Below are 13,597 nucleotides of genomic sequence, written 5' to 3' on the forward strand. Positions count from 1 at the left end.
ACCCGCAAGTGTGAGCTTCCTCTAGTAGCTGCCATCAACGCAACATGACCCCTGGCATTGCCAGCTTCCCTCAGCAATCCCTGTCAATGCATCAGGACTCTGACACTGTGAGCTTTGTCCAACAATCTCTGTCAAAGCGACAGGACTCTGGCACTGTGAGCTTCCCCTTGCAGTGCCAGTCAATGCCAAAGGACTCTCGCACTGTGAGCTTTGTCCAACAATCCCTGTCAAAGCAACAGGACTCTGGCACTGTGAGCTTCCTCCAGCAATCCCTGTCAATGCACTAGGACCCTGGCACTGTCAGCTTCCTCAGTAGGGCCTTTCAATGCAATAGAAACCCGTAAGTGTGAGCTTCCTCTAGCAGCTGCCATCAACGCAACTTGCCCCCTGGCATTGCCAGCTTCCCTCAGCAATCCCTGTCAATGCATCAGGACTCTGGCACTGTGAGCTTTGTCCAACAATCCCTGTCAAAGCAACAGGACCCTGGCACTGTCAGCTTCCTCCAGCAATCCCTGTCAAAGCAACAGTACTCTGGCACTGTGTGCTTCCTCCAGCAATCTCTGTCAAAGCGACAGGACTCTGGCACTGTGAGCTTCCCCCTGCACTGCCAGTCAATGCCAAAGGACTCTGGCACTGTGAGTTTTGTCCAACAATCCCTGTCAAAGCATCCGGACTCTGACACTGTGAGCTTCGTCCAACAATCCCTGTCAATGCAACAGGACCCTGGCACTGTCAGCTTCCTCCAGCAATCCCTGTCAAAGCAACAGGACTCTGGCACTGTGTGCTTCCTCCAGCATTCTCTGTCAAAGCGACAGGGCTCTTGCACTGTGAGCTTCCCCCTGCAGTGCCAGTCAATTCCAAAGGACTCTGGTACTGTGAGCTTCGTCCAACAATCCCTGTCAAAGCAACAGGACTCTGGCACTGTGATCTTCCTCCAGCAATCCCTGTCAAAGCAACAGGACTCTGGCACTGTGAGCTTCCTCCAGCAATCCCTGTCAAAGCAACAGGACTCTGGCACTGTGAGCTTCCTCCAGCAATCCCTGTCAATGCACCAGGACCCTGGCACTGTCAGCTTCCTCAGTAGGGCCTATCAATGCAATAGAAACCCGTAAGTGTGAGCTTCCTCTAGTAGCTGCCATCAATGCACCATGACCCCTGGCATTGCCAGCTTCCCTCAGCAATCCCTGTCAATACATCAGGACTCTGACACTGTGAGCTTCGTCCAACAATCCCTGTCAATGCAACAGGACCCTGGCACTGTCAGCTTCCTCCAGCAATCCCTGTCAAAGCAACAGGACTCTGGCACTGTCAGCTTCCTCCAGCAATGCCTGTCAAAGCAACAGGACTCTGGCACTGTCAGCTTCCTCCAGCAATCCCTGTCAAAGCAGCAGGACTCTGGCACTGCGAGCTTCCTCCAGCAATCCCTGTCAAAGCAGCAGGACTCCGGCACTGCGAGCTTCCTCCAGCAATCCCTGTCAATGCTACAGGACCCTGGCACTGTCAGCTTCCTCCAGCAATCCCTGTCAAAGCAACAGGACTCTTGCACTGTGTGCTTCCTACAGCAATCTCTGTCAAAGCAACAAGACTCTGGCACTGTGAGCTTCGTCCAACAATCCCTGTCAAAGCATCCGGACTCTGGCACTGTGAGCTTCCTCCAACAATACCTGTCAAAGCAACAGGACTCTGGCACTGTGAGCTTCCTGCAGCAATCCCTGTCAAAGCAACAGGACTCTGGCACTGTGAGCTTCGTCCAACAATCCCTGCCAATGCAACAGGACGCTGGCACTGTCCGCTTCCTCCAGCAATCCCTGTCAATGCAACAGGACCCTGGCACTGTCAGCTTCCTCCAGCAATCCCTGTCAAAGCAACAAGACTCTGGCACTGTGAGCTTCCTCCAGCAATCTCTGTCAAAGCGACAGGACTCTGGCACTGTGAGCTTCCTCCAGCAATCCCTGTCAAAGCAACAGGAGTCTGGCACTGTGAGCTTCCTCCAGCAATCCCTGTAAATGCACCAGGACCCTGGCACTGTCAGCTTCCTCCTGCAATCCCTGTTAAAGCAACAGGACTCTGGCACTGTGTGCTTCCTCCAGCAATTTCTGTCAAAGGGACAGGACTCTGGCACTGTGAGCTTCCCCCTGCAGTGCCAGTCAATGCCAAAGGACTCTGGGACTGTGAGCTTCATCCAACAATCCCTGTCAAAGCATCCGGACTCTGGCACTGTGAGCTTCCTCCAACAATACCTGTCAAAGCAAAAGGACTCTGGCACTGTGAGCTTCCTCCAGCAATCCCTGTCAATGCACCAGGACCCTGGCACTGTCCGCTTCCTCAGTAGGGCCTTTCAATGCAATAGAAACCCGTAAGTGTGAGCTTCCTCTAGTAGCTGCCATCAACGCAACATGACCCCTGGCATTGCCAGCTTCCCTCAGCAATCCCTGTCAAAGCAACAGGAGTCTGGCACTGTGAGCTTCCTCCAGCAATCCCTGTAAATGCACCAGGACCCTGGCACTGTCAGCTTTCTCCTGCAATCCCTGTTAAAGCAACAGGACTCTGGCACTGTGTGCTTCCTCCAGCAATCTCTGTCAAAGGGACAGGACTCTGGCACTGTGAGCTTCCCCCTGCAGTGCCAGTCAATGCCAAAGGACTCTGGCAGTGTGAGCTTCCTCCAACAATACCTGTCAAAGCAACAGGACTCTGGCACTGTGAGCTTCCTCCAGCAATCCCTGTCAAAGCAACAGGACTCTGGCACTGTGAGCTTCCTCCAGCAATCCCTGTCAATGCACCAGGATCCTGGCACTGTCAGATTCCTCGGTAGGGCCAATCAATGCAATAGAAACCCGCAAGTGTGAGCTTCCTCTAGTAGCTGCCATCAACGCAACATGACCCCTGGCATTGCCAGCTTCCCTCAGCAATCCCTGTCAATGCATCAGGACTCTGACACTGTGAGCTTTGTCCAACAATCTCTGTCAAAGCGACAGGACTCTGGCACTGTGAGCTTCCCCTTGCAGTGCCAGTCAATGCCAAAGGACTCTCGCACTGTGAGCTTCGTCCAACAATCCCTGTCAAAGCAACAGGACTCTGGCACTGTGAGCTTCCTCCAGCAATCCCTGTCAATGCACCAGGACCCTGGCACTGTCAGCTTCCTCAGTAGGGCCTTTCAATGCAATAGAAACCCGTAAGTGTGAGCTTCCTCTAGCAGCTGCCATCAACGCAACTTGACCCCTGGCATTGCCAGCTTCCCTCAGCAATCCCTGTCAATGCATCAGGACTCTGGCACTGTGAGCTTCGTCCAACAATCCCTGTCAAAGCAACAGGACCCTGGCACTGTCAGCTTCCTCCAGCAATCCCTGTCAAAGCAACAGGACTCTGGCACTGTGTGCTTCCTCCAGCAATCTCTGTCAAAGCGACAGGACTCTGGCACTGTGAGCTTCCCCCTGCACTGCCAGTCAATGCCAAAGGACTCTGGCACTGTGAGTTTTGTCCAACAATCCCTGTCAAAGCATCCGGACTCTGGCACTGTGAGCTTCCTCCAGCAATCCCTGTCAATGCACCAGGACCCTGGCACTGTCAGCTTCCTCAGTAGGGCCTATCAGTGCAATAGAAACCCGTAAGTGTGAGCTTCCTCTAGTAGCTGCCATCAATGCAACATGACCCCTGGCATTGACAGCTTCCCTCAGCAATCCCTGTCAATGCATCAGGACTCTGACACTGTGAGCTTCGTCCAACAATCCCTGTCAATGCAACAGGACCCTGGCACTGTCAGCTTCCTCCAGCAATCCCTGTCAAAGCAACAGGACTCTGGCACTGTGTGCTTCCTCCAGCATTCTCTGTCAAAGCGACAGGGCTCTTGCACTGTGAGCTTCCCCCTGCAGTGCCAGTCAATTCCAAAGGACTCTGGTACTGTGAGCTTCGTCCAACAATCCCTGTCAAAGCAACAGGACTCTGGCACTGTGATCTTCCTCCAGCAATCCCTGTCAAAGCAACAGGACTCTGGCACTGTGAGTTTCCTCCAGCAATCCCTGTCAAAGCAACAGGACTCTGGCACTGTGAGCTTCCTCCAGCAATCCCTGTCAATGCACCAGGACCCTGGCACTGTCAGCTTCCTCAGTAGGGCCTATCAATGCAATAGAAACCCGTAAGTGTGAGCTTCCTCTAGTAGCTGCCATCAATGCACCATGACCCCTGGCATTGCCAGCTTCCCTCAGCAATCCCTGTCAATACATCAGGACTCTGACACTATGAGCTTCGTCCAACAATCCCTGTCAATGCAACAGGACCCTGGCACTGTCAGCTTCCTCCAGCAATCCCTGTCAAAGCAACAGGACTCTGGCACTGTCAGCTTCCTCCAGCAATGCCTGTCAAAGCAACAGGACTCTGGCACTGTCAGCTTCCTCCAGCAATCCCTGTCAAAGCAGCAGGACTCTGGCACTGCGAGCTTCCTCCAGCAATCCCTGTCAAAGCAGCAGGACTCCGGCACTGCGAGCTTCCTCCAGCAATCCCTGTCAATGCTACAGGACCCTGGCACTGTCAGCTTCCTCCAGCAATCCCTGTCAAAGCAACAGGACTCTTGCACTGTGTGCTTCCTACAGCAATCTCTGTCAAAGCAACAAGACTCTGGCACTGTGAGCTTCGTCCAACAATCCCTGTCAAAGCATCCGGACTCTGGCACTGTGAGCTTCCTCCAACAATACCTGTCAAAGCAACAGGACTCTGGCACTGTGAGCTTCCTGCAGCAATCCCTGTCAAAGCAACAGGACTCTGGCACTGTGAGCTTCGTCCAACAATCCCTGCCAATGCAACAGGACGCTGGCACTGTCCGCTTCCTCCAGCAATCCCTGTCAATGCAACAGGACCCTGGCACTGTCAGCTTCCTCCAGCAATCCCTGTCAAAGCAACAAGACTCTGGCACTGTGAGCTTCCTCCAGCAATCTCTGTCAAAGCGACAGGACTCTGGCACTGTGAGCTTCCTCCAGCAATCCCTGTCAAAGCAACAGGAGTCTGGCACTGTGAGCTTCCTCCAGCAATCCCTGTAAATGCACCAGGACCCTGGCACTGTCAGCTTCCTCCTGCAATCCCTGTTAAAGCAACAGGACTCTGGCACTGTGTGCTTCCTCCAGCAATCTCTGTCAAAGGGACAGGACTCTGGCACTGTGAGCTTCCCCCTGCAGTGCCAGTCAATGCCAAAGGACTCTGGGACTGTGAGCTTCATCCAACAATCCCTGTCAAAGCATCCGGACTCTGGCACTGTGAGCTTCCTCCAGCAATCCCTGTCAATGCACCAGGACCCTGGCACTGTCCGCTTCCTCAGTAGGGCCTTTCAATGCAATAGAAACCCGTAAGAGTGAGCTTCCTCCAGCAGCTGCCATCAACGCAACATGACCCCTGGCATTGCCAGCTTCCCTCAGCGATCCCTGTCAATGCATCAGGACTCTGACACTGTGAGCTTCGTCCAACAATCCCTGTCAATGCAACAGGACCCTGGCACTGTCAGCTTCCTCCAGCAATCCCTGTCAAAGCGACAGGACCCTGGCACTGTGAGATTCCTCCAGCAATCCCTGTCAAAGCAACAGGACTCTGGCACTGTGTGCTTCCTCCAGCAATCTCTGTCAAAGGGACAGGACTCTGGCACTGTGAGCTTCATCCAGCAATCTCTGTCAAAGCAACAAGACTCTGGCACTGTGAGCTTCGTCCAACAATCCCTGTCAAAGCATTCGGACTCTGGCACTGTGAGCTTCCTCCAACAATACCTGTCAAAGCAACAGGACTCTGGCACTGTGAGCTTCCTGCAGCAATCCCTGTCAAAGCAACAGGACTCTGGCACTGTGAGCTTCGTCCAACAATCCCTGCCAATGCAACAGGACGCTGGCACTGTCAGCTTCCTCCAGCAATCCCTGTCAATGTAACAGGACCCTAGCACTGTCAGCTTCCTCCAGCAATCCCTGTCAAAGCAACAAGACTCTGGTACTGTGAGCTTCCTCCAGCAATCTCTGTCAAAGCGACAGGACTCTGGCACTGTGAGCTTCCTCCAGCAATCCCTGTCAAAGCAACAGGACTCTGGCACTGTGAGCTTCCCCCTGCAGTGCCAGTCAATGCCAAAGGACTCTGGCACTGTGAGCTTCGTCCAAAAATCCCTGTCAAAGCATCCGGACTCTGGCACTGTGAGCTTCCTCCAACAATACCTGTCAAAGCAACAGGACTCTGGCACTGTGAGCTTCCTCCAGCAATCCCTGTCAATGCACCAGGACCCTGGCACTGTCAGCTTCCTCAGTAGGGCCTATCAGTACAATAGAAACCCGTAAGAGTGAGCTTCCTCTAGTAGCTGCCATCAACGCAACATGACCCCTGGCATTGCCAGCTTCCCTCTGCAATCCCTGTCAATGCATCAGGACCCTGGCACTGTCAGCTACCTCCAGCAATCCCTGTCAAAGCGACAGGACCCTGGCACTGTGAGATTCCTCCAGCAATCCCTGTCAAAGCGACAGGACCCTGGCACTGTGAGATTCCTCCAGCAATCCCTGTCAAAGCAACAGGACTCTGGCACTGTGTGCTTCCTCCAGCAATCTCTGTCAAAGGGATAGTACTCTGGCACTGTGAGCTTCCCCCTGCAGTGCCAGTCAATGCCAAAGGACTCTGGCACTGTGAGCTTCATCCAACAATCCCTGTCAAAGCATCCGGACTCTGGCACTGTGAGCTTCCTCCAACAATACCTGTCAAAGCAACAGGACTCTGGCACTGTGAGCTTCCTCCAGCAATCCCTGTCAATGCACCAGGACCCTGGCACTGTCAGCTTCCTCAGTAGGGCCAATCAATGCAATAGAAACCCGCAAGTGTGAGCTTCCTCTAGTAGCTGCCATCAACGCAACATGACCCCTGGCATTGCCAGCTTCCCTCAGCAATCCCTGTCAATGCACCAGGACTCTGACACTGTGAGCTTTGTCCAACAATCTCTGTCAAAGCGACAGGACTCTGGCACTGTGAGCTTCCCCTTGCAGTGCCAGTCAATGCCAAAGGACTCTCGCACTGTGAGCTTCGTCCAACAATCCCTGTCAAAGCATCCGGACTCTGGCACTGTGAGCTTCCTCCAACAATACCTGTCAAAGCAACAGGACTCTGGCACTGTGAGCTTCCTCCAGCAATCCCCGTCAATGCACCAGGACCCTGGCACTGTCAGCTTCCTCAGTAGGGCCTTTCAATGCAATAGAAACCCGTAAGTGTGAGCTTCCTCTAGCAGCTGCCATCAACGCAACTTGACCCCTGGCATTGCCAGCTTCCCTCAGCAATCCCTGTCAATGCATCAGGACTCTGGCACTGTGAGCTTTGTCCAACAATCCCTGTCAAAGCATCCGGACTCTGGCACTGTGAGCTTCCTCCAGCAATACCTGTCAAAGCAACAGGACTCTGGCACTGTGAGCTTCCCTCAGCAATCCCTGTCAATGCATCAGGACTCTGGCACTGTGCTTCCTCCAGCAATCTCTGTCAAAGCGACAGGACTCTTGCACTGTGAGCTTCCTCCAGCATTCCCTGTCAATGCACCAGGACCCTGGCACTGTCAGCTTCCTCCAGCAATCCCTGTCAAAGGAACAGGACTCTGGCACTGTGTGCTTCCTCCAGCAATCTCTGTCAAAGGGACAGGACTCTGGCACTGTGAGCTTCCCCCTGCAGTACCAGTCAATGCCAAAGGACTCTGGCACTGTGAGCTTCGTCCAACAATCCATGTCAAAGCATCCGGACTCTGGCACTGTGAGCTTCCTCCTGCAATCCCTGTCAAAGCAACAGGACTCTGGCACTGTGAGCTTCCTCCAGCAATCCCTGTCAAAGCAACAGGACTCTGGCACTGTGAGCTTCCTCCAGCAATCCCTGTCAAAGCAGCAGGACTCTGGCACGGCGAGCTTCCTCCAGCAATCCCTGTCAATGCAACAGGATTCCGAAACTGTGAGCTTCCTCCAGCAATCCCTGTCAAAGCAGCAGGACTCTGGCACTGCGAGCTTCCTCCAGCAATCCCTGTCAATGCAACAGGACCCTGGCACTGTCAGCTTCCTCCAGCAATCCCTGTCAAAGCAACATGACTCTGGCACTGTGTGCTTCCTCCAGCAATCTCTGTCAAAGCAACAAGACTCTGGCACTGTGAGCTTCGTCCAACAATCCCTGTCAAAGCATCCGGACTCTGGCACTGTGAGCTTCCTCCAACAATACCTGTCAAAGCAACAGGACTCTGGCACTGTGAGCTTCCTCCAGCAATCCCTGTCAATGCACCAGGACCCTGGCACTGTCAGCTTCCTCAGTAGGGCCTATCAGTACAATAGAAACCCGTAAGAGTGAGCTTCCTCTAGTAGCTGCCATCAACGCAACATGACCCCTGGCATTGCCAGCTTCCCTCAGCAATTCCTGTCAATGCATCAGGACTCTGACACTGTGAGCTTCGTCCCACAATCCCTGTCAATGCAACAGGACCCTGGCACTGTCAGCTTCCTCCAGCAATCCCTGTTAAAGCGACAGGACCCTGGCACTGTGAGATTCCTCCAGCAATCCCTGGCAAAGCAACAGGACTCTGGCACTGTGTGCTTCCTCCAGCAATCTCTGTCAAAGGGACAGGACTCTGGCACTGTGAGCTTCCCCCTGCAGTGCCAGTCAATGCCAAAGGACTCTGGCACTGTGAGCTTCATCCAACAATCCCTATCAAAGCATCCGGACTCTGGCACTGTGAGCTTCCTCCAACAATACCTGTCAAAGCAACAGGACTCTGGCACTGTGAGCTTCCTCCAGCAATCCCTGTCAAAGCAACAGGACTCTGGCACTGTGAGCTTCCTCCAGCAATCCCTGTCAATGCACCAGGATCCTGGAACTGTCAGATTCCTCAGTAGGGCCAATCAATGCAATAGAAACCCGCAAGTGTGAGCTTCCTCTAGTAGCTGCCATCAACGCAACATGACCCCTGGCATTGCCAGCTTCCCTCAGCAATCCCTGTCAATGCATCAGGACTCTGACACTGTGAGCTTTGTCCAACAATCTCTGTCAAAGCGACAGGACTCTGGCACTGTGAGCTTCCCCTTGCAGTGCCAGTCAATGCCAAAGGACTCTCGCACTGTGAGCTTCGTCCAACAATCCCTGTCAAAGCATCCGGACTCTGGCACTTTGAGCTTCCTCCAACAATACCTGTCAAAGCAACAGGACTCTGGCACTGTGAGCTTCCTCCAGCAATCCCTGTCAATGCAACAGGACCCTGGCACTGTCAGCTTCCTCAGTAGGGCCTTTCAATGCAATAGAAACCCGTAAGTGTGAGTTTCCTCTAGCAGCTGCCATCAACGCAACTTGACCCCTGGCATTGCCAGCTTCCCTCAGCAATCCCTGTCAATACATCAGGACTCTGGCACTGTGAGCTTCGTCCAACAATCCCTGCCAATGCAACAGGACGCTGGCACTGTCCGCTTCCTCCAGCAATCCCTGTCAAAGCAACAGGACTCTGGCACTGTTAGCTTCCTCCAGCAATCCCTGTCAAAGCAACAGTACTCTGGCACTGTGTGCTTCCTCCAGCAATCTCTGTCAAAGCGACAGGACTCTGGCACTGTGAGCTTCCCCCTGCACTGCCAGTCAATGCCAAAGGACTCTGGCACTGTGAGTTTTGTCCAACAATCCCTGTCAAAGCATCCGGACTCTGGCACTGTGAGCTTCATCCAGCAATCCCTGTCAATGCACCAGGACCCTGGCACTGTCAGCTTCCTCAGTAGGGCCTATCAGTGCAATAGAAACCCGTAAGTGTGAGCTTCCTCTAGTAGCTGCCATCAATGCAACATGACCCCTGGCATTGACAGCTTCCCTCAGCAATCCCTGTCAATGCATCAGGACTCTGACACTGTGAGCTTCGTCCAACAATCCCTGTCAATGCAACAGGACCCTGGCACTGTCAGCTTCCTCCAGCAATCCCTGTCAAAGCAACAGGACTCTGGCACTGTGTGCTTCCTCCAGCATTCTCTGTCAAAGCGACAGGGCTCTTGCACTGTGAGCTTCCCCCTGCAGTGCCAGTCAATTCCAAAGGACTCTGGTACTGTGAGCTTCGTCCAACAATCCCTGTCAAAGCAACAGGACTCTGGCACTGTGATCTTCCTCCAGCAATCCCTGTCAAAGCAACAGGACTCTGGCACTGTGAGCTTCCTCCAGCAATCCCTGTCAAAGCAACAGGACTCTGGCACTGTGAGCTTCCTCCAGCAATCCCTGTCAATGCACCAGGACCCTGGCACTGTCAGCTTCCTCAGTAGGGCCTATCAATGCAATAGAAACCCGTAAGTGTGAGCTTCCTCTAGTAGCTGCCATCAATGCACCATGACCCCTGGCATTGCCAGCTTCCCTCAGCAATCCCTGTCAATACATCAGGACTCTGACACTGTGAGCTTCGTCCAACAATCCCTGTCAATGCAACAGGACCCTGGCACTGTCAGCTTCCTCCAGCAATCCCTGTCAAAGCAACAGGACTCTGGCACTGTCAGCTTCCTCCAGCAATGCCTGTCAAAGCAACAGGACTCTGGCACTGTCAGCTTCCTCCAGCAATCCCTGTCAAAGCAGCAGGACTCCGGCACTGCGAGCTTCCTCCAGCAATCCCTGTCAATGCTACAGGACCCTGGCACTGTCAGCTTCCTCCAGCAATCCCTGTCAAAGCAACAGGACTCTTGCACTGTGTGCTTCCTACAGCAATCTCTGTCAAAGCAACAAGACTCTGGCACTGTGAGCTTCGTCCAACAATCCCTGTCAAAGCATCCGGACTCTGGCACTGTGAGCTTCCTCCAACAATACCTGTCAAAGCAACAGGACTCTGGCACTGTGAGCTTCCTGCAGCAATCCCTGTCAAAGCAACAGGACTCTGGCACTGTGAGCTTCGTCCAACAATCCCTGCCAATGCAACAGGACGCTGGCACTGTCCGCTTCCTCCAGCAATCCCTGTCAATGCAACAGGACCCTGGCACTGTCAGCTTCCTCCAGCAATCCCTGTCAAAGCAACAAGACTCTGGCACTGTGAGCTTCCTCCAGCAATCTCTGTCAAAGCGACAGGACTCTGGCACTGTGAGCTTCCTCCAGCAATCCCTGTCAAAGCAACAGGAGTCTGGCACTGTGAGCTTCCTCCAGCAATCCCTGTAAATGCACCAGGACCCTGGCACTGTCAGCTTCCTCCTGCAATCCCTGTTAAAGCAACAGGACTCTGGCACTGTGTGCTTCCTCCAGCAATTTCTGTCAAAGGGACAGGACTCTGGCACTGTGAGCTTCCCCCTGCAGTGCCAGTCAATGCCAAAGGACTCTGGGACTGTGAGCTTCATCCAACAATCCCTGTCAAAGCATCCGGACTCTGGCACTGTGAGCTTCCTCCAACAATACCTGTCAAAGCAAAAGGACTCTGGCACTGTGAGCTTCCTCCAGCAATCCCTGTCAATGCACCAGGACCCTGGCACTGTCCGCTTCCTCAGTAGGGCCTTTCAATGCAATAGAAACCCGTAAGTGTGAGCTTCCTCTAGTAGCTGCCATCAACGCAACATGACCCCTGGCATTGCCAGCTTCCCTCAGCAATCCCTGTCAAAGCAACAGGAGTCTGGCACTGTGAGCTTCCTCCAGCAATCCCTGTAAATGCACCAGGACCCTGGCACTGTCAGCTTTCTCCTGCAATCCCTGTTAAAGCAACAGGACTCTGGCACTGTGTGCTTCCTCCAGCAATCTCTGTCAAAGGGACAGGACTCTGGCACTGTGAGCTTCCCCCTGCAGTGCCAGTCAATGCCAAAGGACTCTGGCAGTGTGAGCTTCCTCCAACAATACCTGTCAAAGCAACAGGACTCTGGCACTGTGAGCTTCCTCCAGCAATCCCTGTCAATGCACCAGGATCCTGGCACTGTCAGATTCCTCGGTAGGGCCAATCAATGCAATAGAAACCCGCAAGTGTGAGCTTCCTCTAGTAGCTGCCATCAACGCAACATGACCCCTGGCATTGCCAGCTTCCCTCAGCAATCCCTGTCAATGCATCAGGACTCTGACACTGTGAGCTTTGTCCAACAATCTCTGTCAAAGCGACAGGACTCTGGCACTGTGAGCTTCCCCTTGCAGTGCCAGTCAATGCCAAAGGACTCTCGCACTGTGAGCTTCGTCCAACAATCCCTGTCAAAGCAACAGGACTCTGGCACTGTGAGCTTCCTCCAGCAATCCCTGTCAATGCACCAGGACCCTGGCACTGTCAGCTTCCTCAGTAGGGCCTTTCAATGCAATAGAAACCCGTAAGTGTGAGCTTCCTCTAGCAGCTGCCATCAACGCAACTTGACCCCTGGCATTGCCAGCTTCCCTCAGCAATCCCTGTCAATGCATCAGGACTCTGGCACTGTGAGCTTCGTCCAACAATCCCTGTCAAAGCAACAGGACCCTGGCACTGTCAGCTTCCTCCAGCAATCCCTGTCAAAGCAACAGGACTCTGGCACTGTGTGCTTCCTCCAGCAATCTCTGTCAAAGCGACAGGACTCTGGCACTGTGAGCTTCCCCCAGCACTGCCAGTCAATGCCAAAGGACTCTGGCACTGTGAGTTTTGTCCAACAATCCCTGTCAAAGCATCCGGACTCTGGCACTGTGAGCTTCCTCCAGCAATCCCTGTCAATGCACCAGGACCCTGGCACTGTCAGCTTCCTCAGTAGGGCCTATCAGTGCAATAGAAACCCGTAAGTGTGAGCTTCCTCTAGTAGCTGCCATCAATGCAACATGACCCCTGGCATTGACAGCTTCCCTCAGCAATCCCTGTCAATGCATCAGGACTCTGACACTGTGAGCTTCGTCCAACAATCCCTGTCAATGCAACAGGACCCTGGCACTGTCAGCTTCCTCCAGCAATCCCTGTCAAAGCAACAGGACTCTGGCACTGTGTGCTTCCTCCAGCATTCTCTGTCAAAGCGACAGGGCTCTTGCACTGTGAGCTTCCCCCTGCAGTGCCAGTCAATTCCAAAGGACTCTGGTACTGTGAGCTTCGTCCAACAATCCCTGTCAAAGCAACAGGACTCTGGCACTGTGATCTTCCTCCAGCAATCCCTGTCAAAGCAACAGGACTCTGGCACTGTGAGTTTCCTCCAGCAATCCCTGTCAAAGCAACAGGACTCTGGCACTGTGAGCTTCCTCCAGCAATCCCTGTCAATGCACCAGGACCCTGGCACTGTCAGCTTCCTCAGTAGGGCCTATCAATGCAATAGAAACCCGTAAGTGTGAGCTTCCTCTAGTAGCTGCCATCAATGCACCATGACCCCTGGCATTGCCAGCTTCCCTCAGCAATCCCTGTCAATACATCAGGACTCTGACACTATGAGCTTCGTCCAACAATCCCTGTCAATGCAACAGGACCCTGGCACTGTCAGCTTCCTCCAGCAATCCCTGTCAAAGCAACAGGACTCTGGCACTGTCAGCTTCCTCCAGCAATGCCTGTCAAAGCAACAGGACTCTGGCACTGTCAGCTTCCTCCAGCAATCCCTGTCAAAGCAGCAGGACTCTGGCACTGCGAGCTTCCTCCAGCAATCCCTGTCAAAGCAGCAGGACTCCGGCACTGCGAGCTTCCTCCAGCAATCCCTGTCAATGCTACAGGACCCTGGCACTGTCA

Source organism: Triturus cristatus, chromosome 1_1 (genome assembly GCF_964204655.1).
Source record: "Triturus cristatus chromosome 1_1, aTriCri1.1, whole genome shotgun sequence".
Taxonomy (NCBI): domain Eukaryota; kingdom Metazoa; phylum Chordata; class Amphibia; order Caudata; family Salamandridae; genus Triturus; species Triturus cristatus.